This window comes from Strix uralensis, chromosome 1, assembly GCF_047716275.1.
Source record: "Strix uralensis isolate ZFMK-TIS-50842 chromosome 1, bStrUra1, whole genome shotgun sequence".
NCBI lineage: Eukaryota > Metazoa > Chordata > Aves > Strigiformes > Strigidae > Strix > Strix uralensis.
The window spans coordinates 74,904,918-74,925,266 of record NC_133972.1 but is presented as its reverse complement, the minus strand read 5'-3'; the positions used below and the strand labels follow the sequence as shown (position 1 = coordinate 74,925,266).

General features: G+C 38.3%; 1 protein-coding gene across 5 annotated transcripts in view; it reads right to left on the bottom strand.

The window, feature by feature from the left end:
* Nucleotides 1-20,349, bottom strand: part of KIF13A (kinesin family member 13A) — a 115,477-nt gene that overhangs the window by 74,184 nt on the left and 20,944 nt on the right. The window lies entirely within an intron of this gene.

Genomic DNA, 20,349 nt, shown 5'->3' with positions numbered 1-20,349 from the left:
GAGTTCCAGAAGGAAGAGAAGCATCCATTTTGTCATGGAAGTCAAAACACAGCCCGTCTTTTGTGGCAAACAGACTGAGCCTGCAAACTGGCAGACCAAGGTGCCAGGATGAAGCCCTACTGACTTCAGCAGTGCTACACATGCAAGACCAAGGTAAGACTCAAACAAATGTTTCTTGGAGACATTACAGAAGTGTGAAGAAAAACAAACCTGTGTTTCTCCTAGGTACTGAAAGCCTACACAGAGCATAGGAAGCCAACACAAAAACACCATTACCTTTCACACACAACTCCAACCAGTGCTGTCAGAAATAGAACAGAGATGACAAACCCCCAAACTAAAGACACCAGCTCAGAGTACTTCAACTTGTCCTTAAATGCTCTTATGCTTATGCTGGCAGCCATATGGCCACATAGTAAATTAAATCAGTTTGGAGTTTTTTGGTGGGATTGGTTCCAAGTGAGATCTCTGCCCTGTCTCACTGTGCAGCCCTGTGCTCACTAATGCAAATGCAAGAGAGGAGGTGAAAATATGGTGCAGAACTAGACTGACTTAGGACATTCATGAAAACTACAGCCTTAGGCATATGTTTAAATTATGTACTGAAATAAGCCTGAAGTGATATACAGAAGAAATTTCCACTTGCTCTTCATATCAGGAAAAGCAGCATACAAAAATGTGGATGAAGAGGAAAAACACAACCAGAATAGTCTAGATACAAAACAGCACAAGCATAGAACGTAGTAAGGTTTATAAAACACGGATATGGATGAAAGGTCTCTCCAGCAACAGACACACTACACAAAATTCAAAGATATCAAGAGGCTGCAGTCTCAGTGCAGAAACACGCGGGACCAAGCCATGCTTTCATCCACTGGACTACACATGCTAACTCCACCAAGTTGCAAGGTGGGGGGCAGAGGATAACACTGAGCAGTTCTCTTAGCAACCCACAATACAACGGCTCAGCAAAAAAAGCTGAAGAGGCACAAATCCACAAACACATCTTACACAATCTTTCCTGCCTACTCTCAGCTCGTACCTTAGATGACATGCCTGCCTAAACCAGAAATTACATAGCTGGTACACAGTACTGGTATAATGCAAACACATTGCCTCTGAGCCAAACCAGTCATTGCACAGCTTTACCCTTTCATTAACGGTGGCCACACAGGTTCAGTTCATAGCTAGCTCATGTCCAGGTGGCTCAGAACTTGTGCAGAATGCCCTCTTATCTAACTGAAAAATATCTTGTAGCTGAATATTTTTCACTTTAATCAATTTTGAGATGTGATCAAAGTCCAACGTTATCAGCTTGTCTAGCCAGAGTTCCAACACCAGCTCTAAACTTCCAATTCCTACTTGGAAGAGAAGTTCCTACTGAAGAAAGTCATGCAAGGTTTTTTGGAAAGCTTTTAAATACACTCATATCTTGAAAAATAATTCCAGAATACATTAGCTTTACTAGGAAATTCCTGATAGAGTGCTATGCAGGTTCAGCAGCAACCCTAAACAGTTTAATTGAAGTAAAAAACAATAGAAAGTTTATAAACTTGTTTTTTTCTGAGATCATTCTTATAAACCTCAATTGGAAAAGGTACATAACATCACTAAAGTAAACAAATGGTTTGACACATTTCTTAAGATACTTACTCAAGCAATATCAGCTACTACCTTTTAGGAAGTTTCCTCTTATTTTCCTCCAATGCCCATTTTAAGAAAAACATAGTAGTGACTTTTTAAACCACTGGTGGACAGCAGAGCTTCCCAGTTGGAAGCAAGATGTTCATCACTCATTCCCTGGATTTCAAAGCACAAGGAGCTGCAGCTTCATACCATATGTCACATCCTACTGCTCCAAACTCTTTGGCTATTAAGACCAAACTAGCAACTCCACAAGTCACCTGCTAGCATCATCAACAGCAATATGATCAAGGGCCTCTCGAATAAGTCAGCTATATTGGCTCACAGGTTAGATTTTTTTAAGCTAGCTGGAATTTCCAAATAACCAACTCACTGTAACCATTATCCTGGCAGTGATTCAGATGGAGACACTCTGAAATACTTTCTTCAATCAAAGGACTGGGGCTAATAAAGAACTGCTTACAGTTTACCAGAAATCACATCTATAGCAGCTTAAAGATGTGCTATAAAACCTCCATTACCCTCTATCAATTTTTCACGTAAGTTTTTTAGACTTTTTTTTTTAAAATGTGCTTGATGGTTTCTTTCTTTTCCCAGAAACCAACAGCTTTCAGCTTCATAAGTAATTGAATTTGTCTCAATTTTTACCAAACACTGACCATGCAAATGTGGTGACTCAGCGTCACAGCTGGGACTGGGGGGAAGGGATGGACAACAAATCACAGAGATACAACAATTAGCATTTTTATTTCCCATAATTTTTAATTCCATGTCTAATCATTCATGGTGCCAATGACAGTGTGCAGGTATACCTACTGAATGACAACAAAACCTCCTCTAAAGCGGACAGCTAGTATGCTTCAGGATATTATCAGTTACCTAACCCTCTAATGCATCTGCACAACAGAAGATTTTGGTGTAACCTGACGAAGGGCATCTTCCACCTGCACACTCAGACAGAAGACTGACTCTTCTCACATGCCTAGAACTCAAAACCGAAGTAAATACTACTAATAGCTGTGAGAAAAATATTCTCACAGGTCAGAGGAAAAGTATGAATTTCAATAACCACAAAGCCCACTGAGCTTCTGAACTTCCTCCTGCCTTAAGCCCGTATGTCTGCTGAGGGTAACTACTCAGACTTTAATCTTTCACAACAGTACTAAGCCTCTCCTGTCCTGCTTGGCTAACACACATCAAGATCCCAGAGTGCATAGCTACCTCAAATTTTTATCCGAATGGAGAAAACCAATTCTAGAAAGCTTTGTGCCAATGCAAACTTTTTTTTCCCCCCCTTGTCTCTTGCTAGAACTAAACTCATAATGCTTCTCACATTTGCTAAGAGAATTGATTCACAAAATGTCAGTTCTCACATTCTATGCCAAATAAGTCATCTTCCTGACTGCATCCACATTTTCTCTCTACCATCTAACCACTGCCTGTGACAGCACACAATGAGAGGAGTGACCTTTGCTTTAACAACAGCAAAGGTTGTTTCTTCTTTTTTTAACTACCTACATTTCACAGGAGTCTCCCTTTTTCATGTAACAAGCTGATATAACCTGGTATTGCATATTCTGACCAGAAAACTAGTCCATTGCAATACGAAGCAACAGAAGACTCTCTTGCACTATAAGCATCCAGAAGTACACAATACCACCATGACACCAACATCTTAAATACTTCATAATTTTTAGAACTATACCTGGGGTTTTCTGTCCCTTACCAAGTGTTGTCAGCATTCCCAACCAAATGTCACTTCTACCAGAAGCAAAAACATTTTATATATCAAAAAACTTGAAAGAATGGGGGTTTCTCCCCATTCCATATAATGGGGGTTCGTCAGCCCACCCATCCCCAGTCAAGAATGTCACTTTCAGTAGGGACAAGGTATGTTTAAAAACAAGAATGTAGGTGTAAAACCAGGTACTCCCCATCAAAGTAGACAGAGGAACAAGACATCTTTGAAAAACAGGTCTTAGATTCTTTGGAACATCATCCACACAGCCCAATTCATCTCCAATTCAGCTGTGCTAAGAAGCCACGTAGGTCACAATTTACTATAATTGTTTCAAATTTTGGAAAGCATTCCGTGGATTCTTTTCCCTTCTCACAATTAGTTAATAAATACAAAGCAATCATAACCAGCTACATTAAGTAACCACACATAGTATCTATAGCAGATGATGAATGAACCACAGGGTTTTGCAGCTTGCTCTTCTAAGCTGACTACACCAGAAATCGTCATCTAAGACACTGAGTCTGAAATATCTTTTTGCTCTCATCACACGTGCAACCACAGCAAATTCATGGTACTCACTGTTTTCCCAAATACATAGTTAAGTGTTTACATGTTCTGTCTACATAGTCATTGATGTACTCCTCAGGATCACTGGTCAAAAGAATTATTACAAGCAACTACTAATAGGTATAAAAGGGAGAGAAGTCTTCAGGTTTTTATATGATGAGTTGAAAAAACAGTCTTCCTTCCTCTGTAAGCATAAAGATGCACAACCTCAAAAGATCATCCTGACAGATAAAAATAGGTTTTTTTACATTCCACTGCTCCAGTAATCTCTGGAATTTAAAAAACAGCTGTTCAAAACAAGTATTACAGTATTTTTGAGTGTTTTTTAATTTTGCTTTGTTTTTTAAATCAGGCTGCCTTACAACTCAGGCTGAGAATATGACCAGCAGTGTGTGTTTGCCTCAGTCAAAGGCAGAGTGCAAGTGAACAAACTAGTGGTAGGAACATCGTAATGAGTGCACCTTGCTTTACTGGATCCAAGTAACTGCATTGTTTGTTTATCCATGTATATAAGGCTTTCAGAGTGGCTGCAGCAGAGATAGCAGACATTCAGCACTCTTAACTGCAAAGAACGTAAATTATGTAGAAGCAAAGAGATGATGTTTCTCCTATCTTTCACAGTAAGATCACGCAGCTCTAGGATCCTTCGTTGTCTCATGGTTTATCACTGTAAGCTGTTACTTGCAGGCTTGATACCAAGCATCTTAAAAAGCATGCCTATATATTATTAATGGATACTGTACTAAACAGAAGCACCTATCTAGAAAAAGATCGCAATCTGCCACAGTAACAGTTTCAGATGATCATGTACTGCAAGCTACTGGCAGTACACCATTTTCTCTACAAAGAACACAGAAAAAGGACATTTATTTGCCCATTTTCCACTTCTGTTTTCTAAATGCAGAAGATCAAAGGAAATGGCAGGGGCAGTGCCCTTAAAGGGAACATCGTCCCACCTTTGTACTTGGCTGGAGCACCTCCTGTAGAGCTGACTAATGAAGTTGGCATCACAATTCGATACTAGGATTCCTGGAAGAGTTACTTTACATATAATGTATGAACACATATACATAATCAAATATAATTAGTTATTTTATATTCCTGCATAAAGTGGGCAGCACATGTTCTGTATCAGTTTAATCCTCCTACCCAGCAAAAGTCAAAAAAGACAAAATAATCCTTTGAAGAACAGCAAAAGAAAAACATTTTAACAAGTAAAGCTATTTGAGCAAGTGCCTGCATAATAAGTTATAAAGCTGATCATAATCAGAAACACTACCAGAAACAGATGCATACTCTAAAAATACATTGCTCTCACCCTTTATAGGTATCAAGAAGCTGTGTTACTGCAAACTTACTACATGCAAAGAATGAAAAGTCAGACACTGAAATCAGAATGACAAATACTGCAGTGCAAGTTAAACAAAACAGACATTACAGATGTAGAGTGACTTCCGTGACACAAAAGAAACCTAGAAAATGCCTGGATATTTCACCATAACAGGGTTGCACTCCAAGAACTTATTAACCTCATTAAAATATGTGAAAGGCATTATATTCTGACATGTACAGGATGGAAAATAAAGTGACAACTGCCCTGGAACATCATTAGTCCCTAACTTACCTTCACTCCCAAATTATGACTATTTTTAATGCCCAAGGCATTATTATTCCAATACCAGCAATCTGGTGATGTGAGTTCAAGTGGTTTTAATCTTTAAACAGAAGCCTTGGTGTTCATGTGAAAACTTCTACTGACAGCCTAAAAAAGGGCTGATACCTGTCCTACATGCAACAGCACGCCACTCTGCAAACAGTGATCAGCTTAGGAGAACAGTCACCACCCATAAGCAGGAAGAGTCACCTATCACTTTGCTAGCAAGTTCACTAAAAAAAAAATTCTGTCTAGCTTCCCACATAGAATGCTTTTTGCAAAAAAAAAAAAAAAAAAAAAAAAATCCCATTTTCATTAATTTGCTCAGTTTTACTGAAAAGACAAAAACTCACTAAAATTGTCATTCTGGTCTGTGATAAAAAAGCTCTAACTCAATACTGACCACGGAGACCCTGTCCAGAACCCACCACATTAAATAATCTATTTTCCCACAGTTTTTATGCATACTTATCCAAGACTCTAGTTATTGTAATGAAAACCTGCTAGACCTATGAGAATTACAGCATAACCACAATCACAAGTATATTAAGCTTGTTCTTATATTAACATCCAGCTAGCCTCATAACAAAAAGGCAAAGGAATGCAAGTCCACCTAATGATTCCTACTAACAGTAGTTACGCTACCAAGTAGTCCTGATCCTTTTAAAACTGATTCTTTTTCCCTCCTTTTCAATAAAACTGAATGCAGAAGAATCTAAACGAGGAGATTTTTACTAACTAATCAGGTTTTAACTAACTAATCAGGATGAGGAAAAGAGGGAGGGGAAAAAGAATCCTGTCTCAGAACCCAAGATGTATTGGCTCTTAAGACTAGTCTCAAATGAGTGATTCTTAGCCTGAATGCAATGAAACTGCTGTCAGGGCAAACATACTATATTTCTGAAAGGTACATGGAAACACATTCTAGATGTGTTAATAAAATTACTGTGGTATTTATTAGGCACCCATTATTCTTATTCTGTTGCATTTATTCCTAGTTCTCTTGAGGAGAAAAATACCCCAAGCATTAACTGGCATTTCAACTCTGTGCACAAACTCTACTGAGACTCTCACACCCAACCAACCAGCCACTTGGGTTAGCTACTCCCAGCTATTAACTACCTCATACGTCTCCAACATCAATGGAAAGTGTTCCCTTTCAACACCCCTGCTCCTTAGAAATTCCTTCAGAAATGCTGCCTGTAAGAACCATCAAAACACTACACTGCCATGACGATACATCCCCTGTGCAGGTACTGCTCAAAGCTATTTGAAAAAATATACTGCTATTTTATCACTACATATGGTATTTATTGCAAAACAGATCACCTTCAGAAACGTGAAGGAAATTTGATAAGCAACATTGCATTTCATAAATTAAGTTTGACTTTGTTAGTTTGCCTGTTCAGAACTCATGCATCACAATTTGCTACAAAGATATAAACAGTGATTAGCAGCTTCATTGATGAGGATCAAGACAGATCTCTAGTCAGTGGAAAGATTATGTACTGGAAAGAACTAAACCACAGGTGTTAACTGAGTAACTGGATCTGAACCTTGGTTTTAACACCTTACTTTCCTTAGTAAATGGAAAAAAAAAAAATTAAAAAAATCACTCTTTTTCCTGGGAGGTAAGCATATTCTTTCTTATTCAATCAGGACAAGGATGTAATTGAGAAGTTTCTGAAGATATGTGTGCAACAGTTCCTGACCATGTGTTCAGGCTGGACAACAGATAAGAACCCTGAAGTCTCACTGTCACATTCCTTTACTACAACAGGGAAAATTACCATTCAAATTTCATCTTCTTTATGTTACTAATAAGATTTCAAGAGAGGTGCTAACTGGGCTTGACTCTTGATCCTTTCACACAGCTCTGCAGATGTATGTTAGCATTTTTTAAATGTACTGTAGTATGAAAAAGTTGTCTGAGACTCAGCAAAATTCATAAATGGTTATTTTCATTTCATCCTAGCATGTGTTTTTAATTTAATTTAATATTAAATGAACTTATCAGAAAGAAAATACTGTTTATTAAAACTCTCCCCAGGTTTGATGACAACACACATTAGCATAGCAATTTCCATCACTACACTAAAAAGATTCTGCAGAAGAAAGTCTATCTCAGCTGGCTACAACACCAGCTGTTTTGGTGACTTTGAGATTACATTATTTGCTTTAACAGATGGCATTAACAACTGCTACCATTTGCCAGAAAGCGGACACTATGCAGAGAAAGATGATGATTCATGGGATAAAAAAAGTTTATTGCATGGAACAATATATCAAGAATGTAAACTCAAATCAACTCTACATAAATAGAGTGAATAAGGTCTCCTGAGTTGTTGCAGGATCAACACCTAAGAGTACTGAGGAGACTTTATTCTTGTGTGGCACTCATACAAGTGAGATCTCTAGAGAACTCTCTTCACTGATCTCTATAAAGCTTAGGCAGTAACCTAGTGAGCTCTAATAACCTAGTGTGCCATGAAATGAACCACAAAAGTTATCTGAAGGCTGGAAAGCGTCTTCACAGTATGTGCTCCAAGTTTATCAGTTAACAAAAAGAACAACTGCCAAGGCAGCTAACAATCTTCACAAAGAGAGGACATCAAGCACTAAGTTACTGAACCTAGCAGGGAAAGACAAAACCTGAACTCGTTTCTAGGATCTGAGAATAGGTAACTTCCAGCAGAGTGGCAACTGCAATGGCACTCACAGATTTTCCATCTGAGGGCTTCAGCCAGAGGTTAGATCCCTTTCTGGTAGACACCAGAGGTAAACGAGTTACTGGGCTGAACACCTTGTCAGAGAACACATCCTATACAACAGGGGAGGTGGGACCAACAAAATTTAACAGGCTCCCCCTTCCCAAGTGAGACATGAATTTGTGACAATTTGAATCAACATTATGTTACTTTAAGCCACAAACATTTCCTTTTTTTACAGCAAAGCTTGCAGGCAAGACGTCTCTAGCAGGCATTATGTTATATACGTAATAACATGCACTTGGTAGTAATGACAACCACCTCCTCACCATGTGCCATAAGGTAAGAGATAAATGAGAGAAGCAACACTCAAGACTTCAATGCAACCACTACAACTAGCACTGTGGAAAAATAAACACAATCCCAAAATTTTCCTGGACTGAAAAATGAAGTACATACTGCTTACATACAAAGAAATAGGACATATTTAGACCTGTAGCAACAGTAAGAGTAGCACCTTTGCAGGGCTAAAAAAAATAAGGATCATCTTATATCTGGAATATATGACCTCATCAGATCACAGATTTAAAGACCCAAATGATATTCGAATCCAGTATTGAGCAAATTCTTTTTCTAGATCTAATTGAATCCTAAATGGTTGAATTCATGTTCTTAAGGAAGCCTGGCTTTATATGTTGAAGAATAATAGAATCAGGAAAAAAAGTTTAAAAATTAAGTTAAAAATTAGGAACTGGAACATTTTTCCTATGAGGAGAGGCTAAGAGAGCTGGGGCTGTTCAGCCTGGAGAAGGCTTGGGCCAGGGGGTCACATCAATGTATATAAATACCTGAAGGGAGAGCACAAAGAGGACAGAGCCAGGCTCTCCTTAGGGGTGCCCAATGACAGGACCAGAGGCAGTGGGCACAAACTGAAATACAGGAGAGGTTCCCTCCCAACATCAGGAAACACTTTTTCACTGTGAGGGTGACTGAGCACTGGCACAGATTGCCAGGGAGGTTGTGGAGGCTCTCTTCTCTGAGACATTCAAAAGCCACATGGACATGGCCCAGGGCAACTAGCTCCAGGTGGCCCTGCTTGAGCAGGGGGTTGGACCAAATGAACACCAGAGGCCCCTGGCAACCTCAGCCCTTCTGTGAAAAATGCTAAAATCAATTTTTAAAAGATATTGTGGCACAGAGTTGTAGCATGAACATTAGTGTAAAAGATGATCTACAAGGTTTGTGATTCAGGAATTTGTAATCAACTATCATCCCAGACTTGTGTCAATTAAAAAAAGTGCATTAAAAACACCTCTAAAAATCCTTACATGATGTGATCCCCACACAAACCCATATATATCAGTTTCACAGAAAGAAATTTTGAATATGAAATATAAAATTTGTGGCAGCCCAGCAGGCTTCAGTGGGGTTTCACACCTGGTTTTTATGCCTGAAATTTCTTCATGTCTCCAAAAAGACAGTCAGTCTGCTGTGAAGAGTTATTCATTGTGCCCATCAAGTGCTGTTATCTGGCAAGGACTGGCATCTAGATTTCACCTATTAATTTTCAGTGAATGAGCTTGGACAGTACTACTTTAACATCACAACAGCAATTTTTAGTTTGCTCTGGCAGATGAAGGGGGTTTAATTTAATCTATTTTCTTTGGTTCTAAGCAGATGGTCACAGTCATTACTAAGTGATGGCTCTGTCCAGCTCCAGTGCAAATGAAATGCTTAAAGACAAACCCTGAAAGAAAACTCAGTAAGAGCCAGAAAAGATAAGGTATAAATTCGAGTAATTCTTTAAAAAAAAAAAAGATTTGCATATGCAAGTCAGAAACATAATAAATAGCTAAAACAAAGGCAATTTACTGCTGACTTTACAGACTCTGTCTATGAAGTTAAGGGAAGACAGAGCTTTAAAGTGCCTCGGTGGAGAATGAGTCCACAGCTAAATGCAAGCAGTTGTAGTGTATCATTCAAACTTAAGAGGGGCATAATTTATAATTATTTGTTTTGTTACAATAGACTTCATTTTTACAATACACACAAAACAGTTGGCCTCCGTCCCATAAAAACCTGCAATTTGTTTGAAAACAAACAGCAAAGCTACAGTGTAGGTTGAAAGTAAAATTCCAGATAAAGTACTACAAACATTTCTCAATATAAGAAATGTTGATTTCAAAGAGTAAATGTGAACACATGAATAACAGAATCACAAGCATAGCCAGAATGCAGTTTTAGTGAGCATTACAAGACAGTGTAAGAGAAACATAAGTCAGCTCAGACTTCATAGACATTGATGGCTTTTAAGAAAGTCTAGAAAGAGGTCACAATATTATGGGTGCACAAGCCATTAATGTGATCAAAGGATTACCCAAGAACTGAAATTGATTTTCAGTATTTCGTGAAAAGACAAACAAAAAATTAGTTATGTATACTCTTCCAGCTAAAAAGTGAGGTCTCATCTGCCAATATACATTAACTGGCTGAATAAAGCAATAAAACATAGAGCAAGGATCTCCAGGTCATATAGTCCACAGCTGTCACAGGCAACAATGCCATAAAGTTTTTTGAGATGGAATCCAAACAATTCAAAGTCAGTTATGTTGTTCTGCCTCATGGAAGGCTATTCATTCTCCTGCTGTCCAGAAAGCTTTCCCAATTTCTTATACTGAAGATATTTAAATCTCATTTATTTGTTCTTGTACCAACATTGTCCTGTAATTTAACACTTTAATCCAACTCAGCTTTCTACACATGCTCTTGTGTTACACTTCCCTCCTAGCTTGAAGTACTTTTACACAGGTTCTGCAGTCCTCTAGCCATCTTAACTTCAAATCAGTTTGAATTCGTATTTCTTAATCATAGTGAATCTGAAATGTAGAGAATATTCCAAAAGAGGCTCTACCAAGTGTCTTTGAGAATGGTATAGTTCCTATGTTGCATTCATATTGCATTGCTTATGAAATAACATTCACATTTAAACAGTTTGGAAAATACGTACATCTGTGGAAACAAAAATATTTTTGTATAGAAAGCACAATTAGCCATTGCTATATTCCTACAGTACTCTTAAAGAACCATTGCCTAGGTCTTTTATGGGTGCAAAGAGATAAATTATGACAAATTTCGGTTTGCATTAGAGATCAGAAAGAAAGGAGACAAGAACCATAGAAATTGCTTAATTTTTGAAAGCTGAAGAACTACCATAGCTAGCAAATTCTTTCTGAGAACATCTCAGAAACAGAGAAAGGAAAACTTTGAAAGCAGAGATTGTATCTTTAATTAGGCTGCCTGTGAAATAGTTTTATCTCTGCAGGGAATGGGGGAGGAGGAAAAACAGGTAGGGTTTCAAGTGTGTACACTCTTTCAGGTCTGAGGCAGAATGAATAACCTTCAGACTAACAGACATTGGCAACAGTTGCCCTACAAATACCTCATTGTAATTGTTCAAGAGGCAAAGCCAGTTTAAGAAGTTTCTGATCTTCTCCAGCTTCATGTTTCCAGCTCCATGCCACAGGCCGTCACATTAAGCTGTGCCTCTGCCAGATAAATGCAGGGCAAGGGGTGTTTGGAGTGTCAGGGGGAGCATTAGTTTGCTTTGCCATTCTTTATTTTAAAAAATATCTTCACTGATTTAGTTTACAGAACCAGAAACCAGCTGTACCAATGCAGGGAATGAGCACAATAAACGTCAATGTGCAACTGGGAACATGAACCCGGGGGGAGAGAGGTGAAGCTGTACTGACTGCTAGGCCACCGGCATATCACAAAAGGGGCAGATCCTGCCTCTGACAGTCATCAGAGCCTTTAATCAAGCCACCTGGCAAACACAGCAGAAAACGCAGCAGCAGCCTAGTGCAGCTGCAGAACACAGGTGCTCTCACCAGCCACGGGCAATGAGAAACTTCAGACAATTAATGGGTATGTTTGAGCTTAATGGCCTTCGATGGTTTTTCATCCATACTAATTTACCTAACCATTTTTTAATCACTTGGACTTTTAAAAGTGACACCATCCTCTGACAAAGTCCGCAGTTTAATTATGAGTGTATCTTTGTTCTGAACCCACCTCCTGATAATTTCAGGTAAAGTCCCACAGTTCCTGCAAGATAACAGGCAGTATATCATTCCTCCCACTGTTTATGGTTGTACAGATCTCTAACCATATCCCTTTCCCCCCTCCAGCTGTCGTCTTCTAGACCAAAGACTTCTCACTTCTTTATTGGTTCCTCATACAAAAGTGGTCTGTAAGCTCACCACCCTTACTGCCATCCTCTACTTCTTCCTAGCTCCAGCACACTTTTTTGAGACAGAAGGGCCAGAATAAAACACAGCAGTCAAGATCACTTTGCAGCTGTACAGAGACACAAAGCTTCCTCTCTTGTTCCCTGCTCTTTCCCAACATGCTACCCCAGTAGGTCATAACAGTCCCTTGCCATTTTTCATCCATTTGCTGAGCGCTAAGCTGATGTTTCCCTTGAATAAGCATAACTCCAAGATGATTCACCTGAGAACAGGGAGTCCAGAAACCACAGCTGGGTACATAAGGTCAGAAGACCTTTGGGTTTCACAGCAAATTTCATGTACCCTTTTATCAGCCAGCCACAACCCACCTGAAGGTCTTCCCACAACTTCCTGTGGCTGCCATGCTCTAACAGCAGTGGCAGCAGCATAGTGCTGCCAATATATTCTTTCATACCAGTATTCACTCCTCTTCCAGTTCATTTATAAAAGAAGAAACAGCAGATCAAACAGAGACCTCTTCAGGATCCCACATGAGATGTGCAGAGGTGAGGGAGAAGATTTTAACTGGACACATAGCTCATCCCTACTGAGTCTGTGATTTTTATTAATCAAGAGAAATCAAAAATCACAGTCTGTGGGTTGTGACTGGCTTCTTTTCCTCCAAAACTCTTGAAGCACAAATACCAGTGCCTTGTTATCTTAAAATAACTCACTGGAATCTGTAAAACTGTCGAGTCTTGAATCTTCCAGACGTCTTTTTACAAAGAAGCTAAGGAAACTTGCAGAAAGAATATGTCCCTTCCAAAGGGAACAAAATCATGTGCAAGACTTTAGCTAAGCTATCCACCCAATACCATTCACATGAGAATTGCTGAAAAGCATTGTAGAAAATAATTAAGTCTGACTCTTAAAAATGCTTTTGCTAGACACTAATTTTTTAAACTAAATTAACAATGTTGATTAGTTAACTGCAGAACCCCTTGATCAGCTTTCTCTAGTTACCTGAAATGATGATACCATTACTAATACACCATTTACCATTGTTTCAGAAGGAAAAGTTGCAGATTAAAAAAATGCAGCCATTTGAAAAAAGGCAATACAAAAGTCCAAAACCAAAATGACAGTACTGAGTTGTGAAATACAGGAAAAATATCCTTTCACCTTAGGACCTGTCTGCACAATCAAATCTAATATTTGGGACATGAAGCAATATTCAGTACTTTTTTTTTTAATTAAATACATTAAAAACATATTTGTGGCATCTTCCAATTCAAAACTGCACCCAAGAAATAAAATTCCAGGAAAAAAACAAAGCTATAGACAGCAGTTTTGTTTTATAATCTAATGGACTAAAAAGATTTGCTTTATTCACAGTTGTCTTCTCAGTAGGTTGCAATGAAAAATTTTACAGGAATCTTTGCTTTTTCTGTCCCTCACTTTCTAAATACTGAGGATCAAGATAAATGTAACACAAAAGCTTCCTTCAAATACAGACACAGCCTTCCATCTCCATTACTACAGGAGATTCCACAAGAACGTTCAACTCCTTCCCCCCATTGTTTGTTACTGAGATTAACTTGGCAATAAAGACAAATTCTTTAAAACAGAAACAAAGTGTTCAAGATGCAAAAGCTAGCTGGTAAGATTCCTCAGAATTTAAACTAAAGAAGAACCAGGTTCATTTGCTTGTAAAGCCCAGTACACAAGAGTACCCTTTGCTGTACATAGCTGCTTCTTCACCCATCGCTGAGTTGTAAATTAAGCCGGTGAAATGGTATTGGAGAATAAAACTGATGGTTAGCAAATACAGAAGATACAGAATTCAGCCCTAAATACTTTACAAGACAAACACAGGGAAGCCTTACCTCACTTAACCAACTAAAGATCAATATCCTTAAATGAAAAGTAAGCAATTCAAACCATTTTAGAAAGGAGGGCAAAAAAAAAAAACCAACAGCATAGGTAGAAGAGAGACAGAAAAATTCCATTACGCAGCTGACAAAACAAAATTTGGTTTTCACCTTTTTGCCTTGACATATTTTATTACAACTACACATAAGTAGCACTCTTTTCCTGCCAGCTTGATTATTTTCTGCTCCTCCTTTTCTACTCTCCTCAAATGAAGTTGGTGGTGGTTTGGGGTTTTTTTAAAATCACTGTCCTAAAGAACTGGAGTGAACCTAAGCTAATAAAACTAAAGAACACTTTGAAACAAAATGCTGACATATTGCCAACACTAATTTTGGCCTGTATTTTAAACAGGGTCTCACTAACCCAGCAAGAAACCATGTCTTGGACATTCTGGACTGAAATCCACTGTACACATACAAACTGCATCGCTTAAGTTTCGGTTTTCTGTGTATTCTTTGACTATTTTTCCATGGATACTTTTCAGATCCTGTTTTAACTTCCATGTGTTTTAATATTTGTTGTAGCAACATGATAATGAAATATACAAGTCATTACAATCACATAGCTCTTTCAAAAATATGAAGACAGCATTTATTCCACTTGCAGAGGAGGTACATCCTCAATATCCAAGCCAAGCTTTATGTTAGGCACTAGGTATACGGCTTGGAAATACAATTGTATAATGGAAATACTGAGAAGCTCTTTGCCATAGCATCACTGGCAATATAAATACCCAAGATTACAAACAATATAATCATGTGAGCATTCCAGGCCAGCCTATAAATAGCAGTTCAGAAAGAACTGGCCTCTCAACTACAGTGCCTCAGTACAATGTGTATCTGCTAAAAATATCAACTTAAATATGTTCAGTAACAACATGCAATGAAAATAGGTCTGTCTGAATTTTGTGAATTAAATAGCTATTCACACACCCCGTCTCATTTATTAAACTGATGATAATTCACAGGACTACTGTGATGGACTTCCAATTGAACAAACATACACTTTGCACGTGAGTGTTACTGGTATTTGATTTATCCAGGAATATGCGTATTTGCAATTTTTTCCTTGATAATGAAGTCCTACTTCAGAGCTTCTTCAGAAATAGCATGACTAAGTGGCTATCTTCATATTGTCATCAAAATTTGATTCAGAAATTAAATCAGGATTCCAGCAAAAGCAAAAGGACACATCATATGATGCAAAGATTCTTGGAGAGAAGATGCTCATCTACATCTACCTACACAGATTATAAAAACATACTTTCAGACAAAATGATGGCTTTGTACAAGAAAATACACTGGTTTGATACCAATAATTATTTTTCCAGAAAGAACAACTGAACAACAGATTCATATTAATGGTTACACCACATATTTATACAATAGAGGGAGTGGACACATTCCGCAGGTAGCAGATCAGGACTACGCAAGGTTTCAGAAACAATCAGAACTTCCTGAGAGATAATGGAAAAGATAATTCATGTATTACTCAAGATAGGCTTACTCATTTTGCTTTGCCAAAAAAGGAAGGCGTTAGACATGTTAGGGAAGAAAACAACAATTTACTTGAAAGTATTAATGACTTTAAAGTTTATAAATGGCTGCAAATGTCAATTTTAGCAATTCATATGGATATAGCCAAAGAAAAAACTACTCTTGTGTCTCTACAGCATACCTCACCCCACTTACTTTCTATACTTCAGCCACTTCTGTCTCATCGTCTCACAAGTCAACTACTTCATTCACTGTAACAAACCAGTAACAATAAAAAAGGAAGTTGAATGGAGAAAAAAAAAGATGGATTTAAACATGTGTCCCAAACTCATTATCTTAACTTGTAGCGGCACCTATCAAGCTGCATCTGGGAGCAACATGGCTGAAATCAGTTCTCCTTGTATGCATATCCCTCAGCTTTGTCATTAGCTTTAAAGTCTTAATGGAAATGTGTATGCCTAGCCTTTTTAAACTTCTGCAGACATCTTACTGATTTCACCTCCGCACAGAAGCGGGAGTATCAAAGAGTGCTCTGAATGATGACGCAGATGAATGTGCATCCCTCAGCGAGCAGCCCCCTTTATTGTAAGGCCCAGAACAAGTACAAGCTGCCATAGCTCAGGAACTGGTTCTGGAGAGATTCCCAGCAAAGCACCAACACATACCCAGCAGCACACTGTGCTACTACAGAAACCAGTGAGTAACCCAGACCTGCAGCCAAGGACCAGTGGGATGGTCAGGGTTAATTAGCTGGACATCCAACCAGCACTGCACGTACACCATTGTGCCAGGGAGTCTGCAGAGCTACTGACCTCCAATCAAGAATCACTGATCTGACTGACTCCCAACCATTACGTATTTCTGAATGCAAGATGTAAAGGTCGAAGAACCTGATGTTCAGAAAACTAGAGACTTCAGCAAGCAGCTCCTAGATGGTTAAGGGGAAAAAAAAGACAGGTGGCAGGTCTAGGAAACCATAACTCTATATTCTACTTTTTTCATCATTAATAAGATTTATTTACCATACAGCATTAAAGATTTAAACTTACATATAAGTTATTAAGTGTGAACTGAGAAAAAAATATATAAGCAAACACGGAAGACAGAAATCCGTTTAGATCAGTTAACAATGCTGAGCCAGTGCCAAATAATTCTGCAGTATCCAGGTGCATTTTTATAATCTTCTGTTTAGTTGCAGTTACAGATCTGCTTCAGAAACTCCATTATTATATAAATACTAGAAATAAATATAAAATAATCCCAGATATAATTGGAAACTAAAGCATTCTCAGTGTTTAAAACAACTAATTAAGACTCTGAGGGACAAAGATATAAATGTAAATACTAATTGTTTCTTTTTTGACAGATGCATGCATAGCTTTTAATAAAGTCTAAAACAGCTATCCCTGTAAGTACATCAGTTGATTACAGATTTTATTTAAAGGAAATATATAACAGCAATTTCAAATTACAGATATTTATTCCTGACTAGCAGAACAGATCTGTGTCCTGTTACCAAAAAGTGCTCTGAAACACAGAGAATGTATGTGAGACAGTTTCAGTTTCCAAGTTGCATGTTGAAACAGGAATGTGGTCTTTTGTTCTATTTTTTTTTCCCCTCATTTAATCATAATGAAGTCAGTTGTGACATTACAACAGTTTCCAGAGCAACAGTCCAGTCAGATGTGATGAACAGAAGATAAGGGTGTGCGCAGGAGAGCTCTCTAACCCACCGGTGATGTCGATGGGAAATTCAGCATAAATCTTTTTAGGCCAAAGAAGCAACTAGATCTGACCTCTTCTACATGCAAGGATAGGAAATTTCATATAATGGGATCAGACTTTAGGTCAGCATTGAAGATATACAAGGTGAGAGAGTGTTTTTTCCCAAAATATCTGAAAAGGATGTATAAATCATCTGGTCTGTTCTGCAGGAAAAATACATAATGTGTAAAAACAAAGCAGGTAAAGCTACTGTAAGACAGCACTTACAGTTGCAATAACATGAATGATAATCCAATGGCTGGCTAGACTCATCGTCCTTCAGTATTTGGCTACCAGATTTCCCAAGAACTTAACGACGTAATGCATTATGAATTCAGAGCAGAAAGGGTAAGGTCTAACTGATAACCCTAGATCAAGTCAGGTGTACATACAAATGAGACACTGTCAGAAATATGAGAAAGAGAGGACTGTGCCTTCAAAGGCAGGAACTTAACCATGACAAATGCAGCCTGAATTCAGCCAGAGATATACTTAGTCCCATTATCTATAGACAAATCACCTTTAGGGGTTTCACAAGGTGCCTGCAATCTTTCAAAACAGAGAACTTGAAATGCCATGGGTTAACCAACTCATGTGTCTGTGTCCTGGGGCATGTTACATATATATGCTACATATTAATGATTAACCCACAGCACAAACAACACAAAAACTGCACAGTCAGCACTGTTTAAGTATGTGAAGCACAGGAGAGGAGCTTTTCTTTCTTATACTGTAGTAATACCTTGCAGATTATTAATATTTTTCCAAAATATTTTCCTCAAACAGTGATAGATACTGTAATAACCTCCATCAAAGCATGTACCCTTCTCCTGAAGGAATATCCCCAAACAAGCATTTGAAGGAACCATTATCAGCAAAAGCAATTGTTTCCTTATTGGCATAGTCTAATTATTGGCATGAAAGCTAACCAGGAATCCTGCTTCAAAAGCAAACCAGTCCTTGAACAATTCTCCAGACCTTTTGTTCCCATGAGAGCTTTATACTTCAGGTCAAACACAACACTGAATTACAGTAAAAGGGAAGCTCTGTGGAAATGGAGCAAAGCTGTGAAAAAAAGTCCTGATTAAGACCTGTATAAACAAGTGATGGAACTCAAGTTTATTTACTATGCTAATCAAAGACAGAAAAAAAGAGATTGTTCATTTCTCTGTTTAAAAGGTAGAGAAACAAACAACAGCTAACTTCAGAAAAGTTCTGAATAGTACCATGAGAGTGGACACAACAGCATTATTTCTGCTTCTGATGGTACTTGGACACTATTCTGCAGTCTTCCAATGTAGACAGACCCCTATCTACAAAACCATAGGACTGGAAAGAGGGATAAACTATCAGGTCCCAAACCGGTATGAATTTTAATTTAAAGTCACATTTTATCAATTTCATGTTTTGGGATAACTAACTACAACAGGCAAATGACAGCAGTCTTGGTGAACTTGGTATCTTGGTCACTAATTTTCTAAAGAATGAATAAAATACATCCAATGCCAGTCCTAGAGAGTAGTTTAGAGTATCTGAAGTAAACCTATAGTTACTACAATATAAGTAGCTACCTCCTAGTTAAGCCTTCAGAGGGGCATAAAAACAAACAACTGCAAGAGCAATTTTTGGAAACATATGTTTTAATTTGGGGAGGCAGTAGCAGGGAAAAAGAATACAGGAAGATATGGGTGAACTAACTGAACAGCTTAGAAGTAGATTTTTTTACAAATGTAAAATCTCTCTAAGCTTATTTTCAAAAAAACTAATTATATGGCCCATTTGAAGAGCTGTCTCAAACAGTTTTTCTTAGAGGTGTCCTCATCACCCAGTAGCAACTCTCTTCCAGAAACACATATCATACATGAAAAAAAGGGGAGAAGAAAAAGAAAAGTGTACTCTCTACACTGACTATCCGTTAGCAATCTGCGAGTCCCCATTTTACTTCCACAGTCAAATTCAAGTTGTCGCCCAGGAAGGCACAGTGAAACACACCCCAGATTTCCCTGAAAGATTACTTTTCTCACACACCTCACCTTGGTACCAAAACCTGGCACAGCCTGGAACATAAAACCAAAGTTAGAACTTAATCCCTTCACACTAACTGTCCTCCAGAAGGGAGGCACAACACAGCAACATTAGGCAGAGCCTTGAGTGCCCCTGTCACCCAACAGCAGCAGACACACCTGCACCCAGCCTCCTTCGCTCTTCTTTCATTGCCAACAGCAACACTAGATTAACAGAGGAATTGCTAAGAATTCTCAACCACCTCAACCTTAGAAATATTCTTCCAAGCTGTCATCTGAATCATTAACACCTTATATGAATAACTGGAATTCAAAGCCATACCAAATATATATGCTCACTCTATTTTACCTGTAGGGCTGCTTGAGGTGCTAGAGCTTTTGAATGCTGCTCTACAGCAAGGGAAGGCTCAGTGACTCTTTGGCAGGGAACAGTGAAAAAGTCCATCTTTGTTCTCCAAGTCTTGCTCAATTGTTTTCTTTACCTACATCCTGTAAAGACCTCCACTGATTTCTTCTCCTCCACACCATAACCAAAAAATAGCAAATCTGGAGGGTTCTTTTTAATGAGTTACTACTGTTCCTATGCTAGC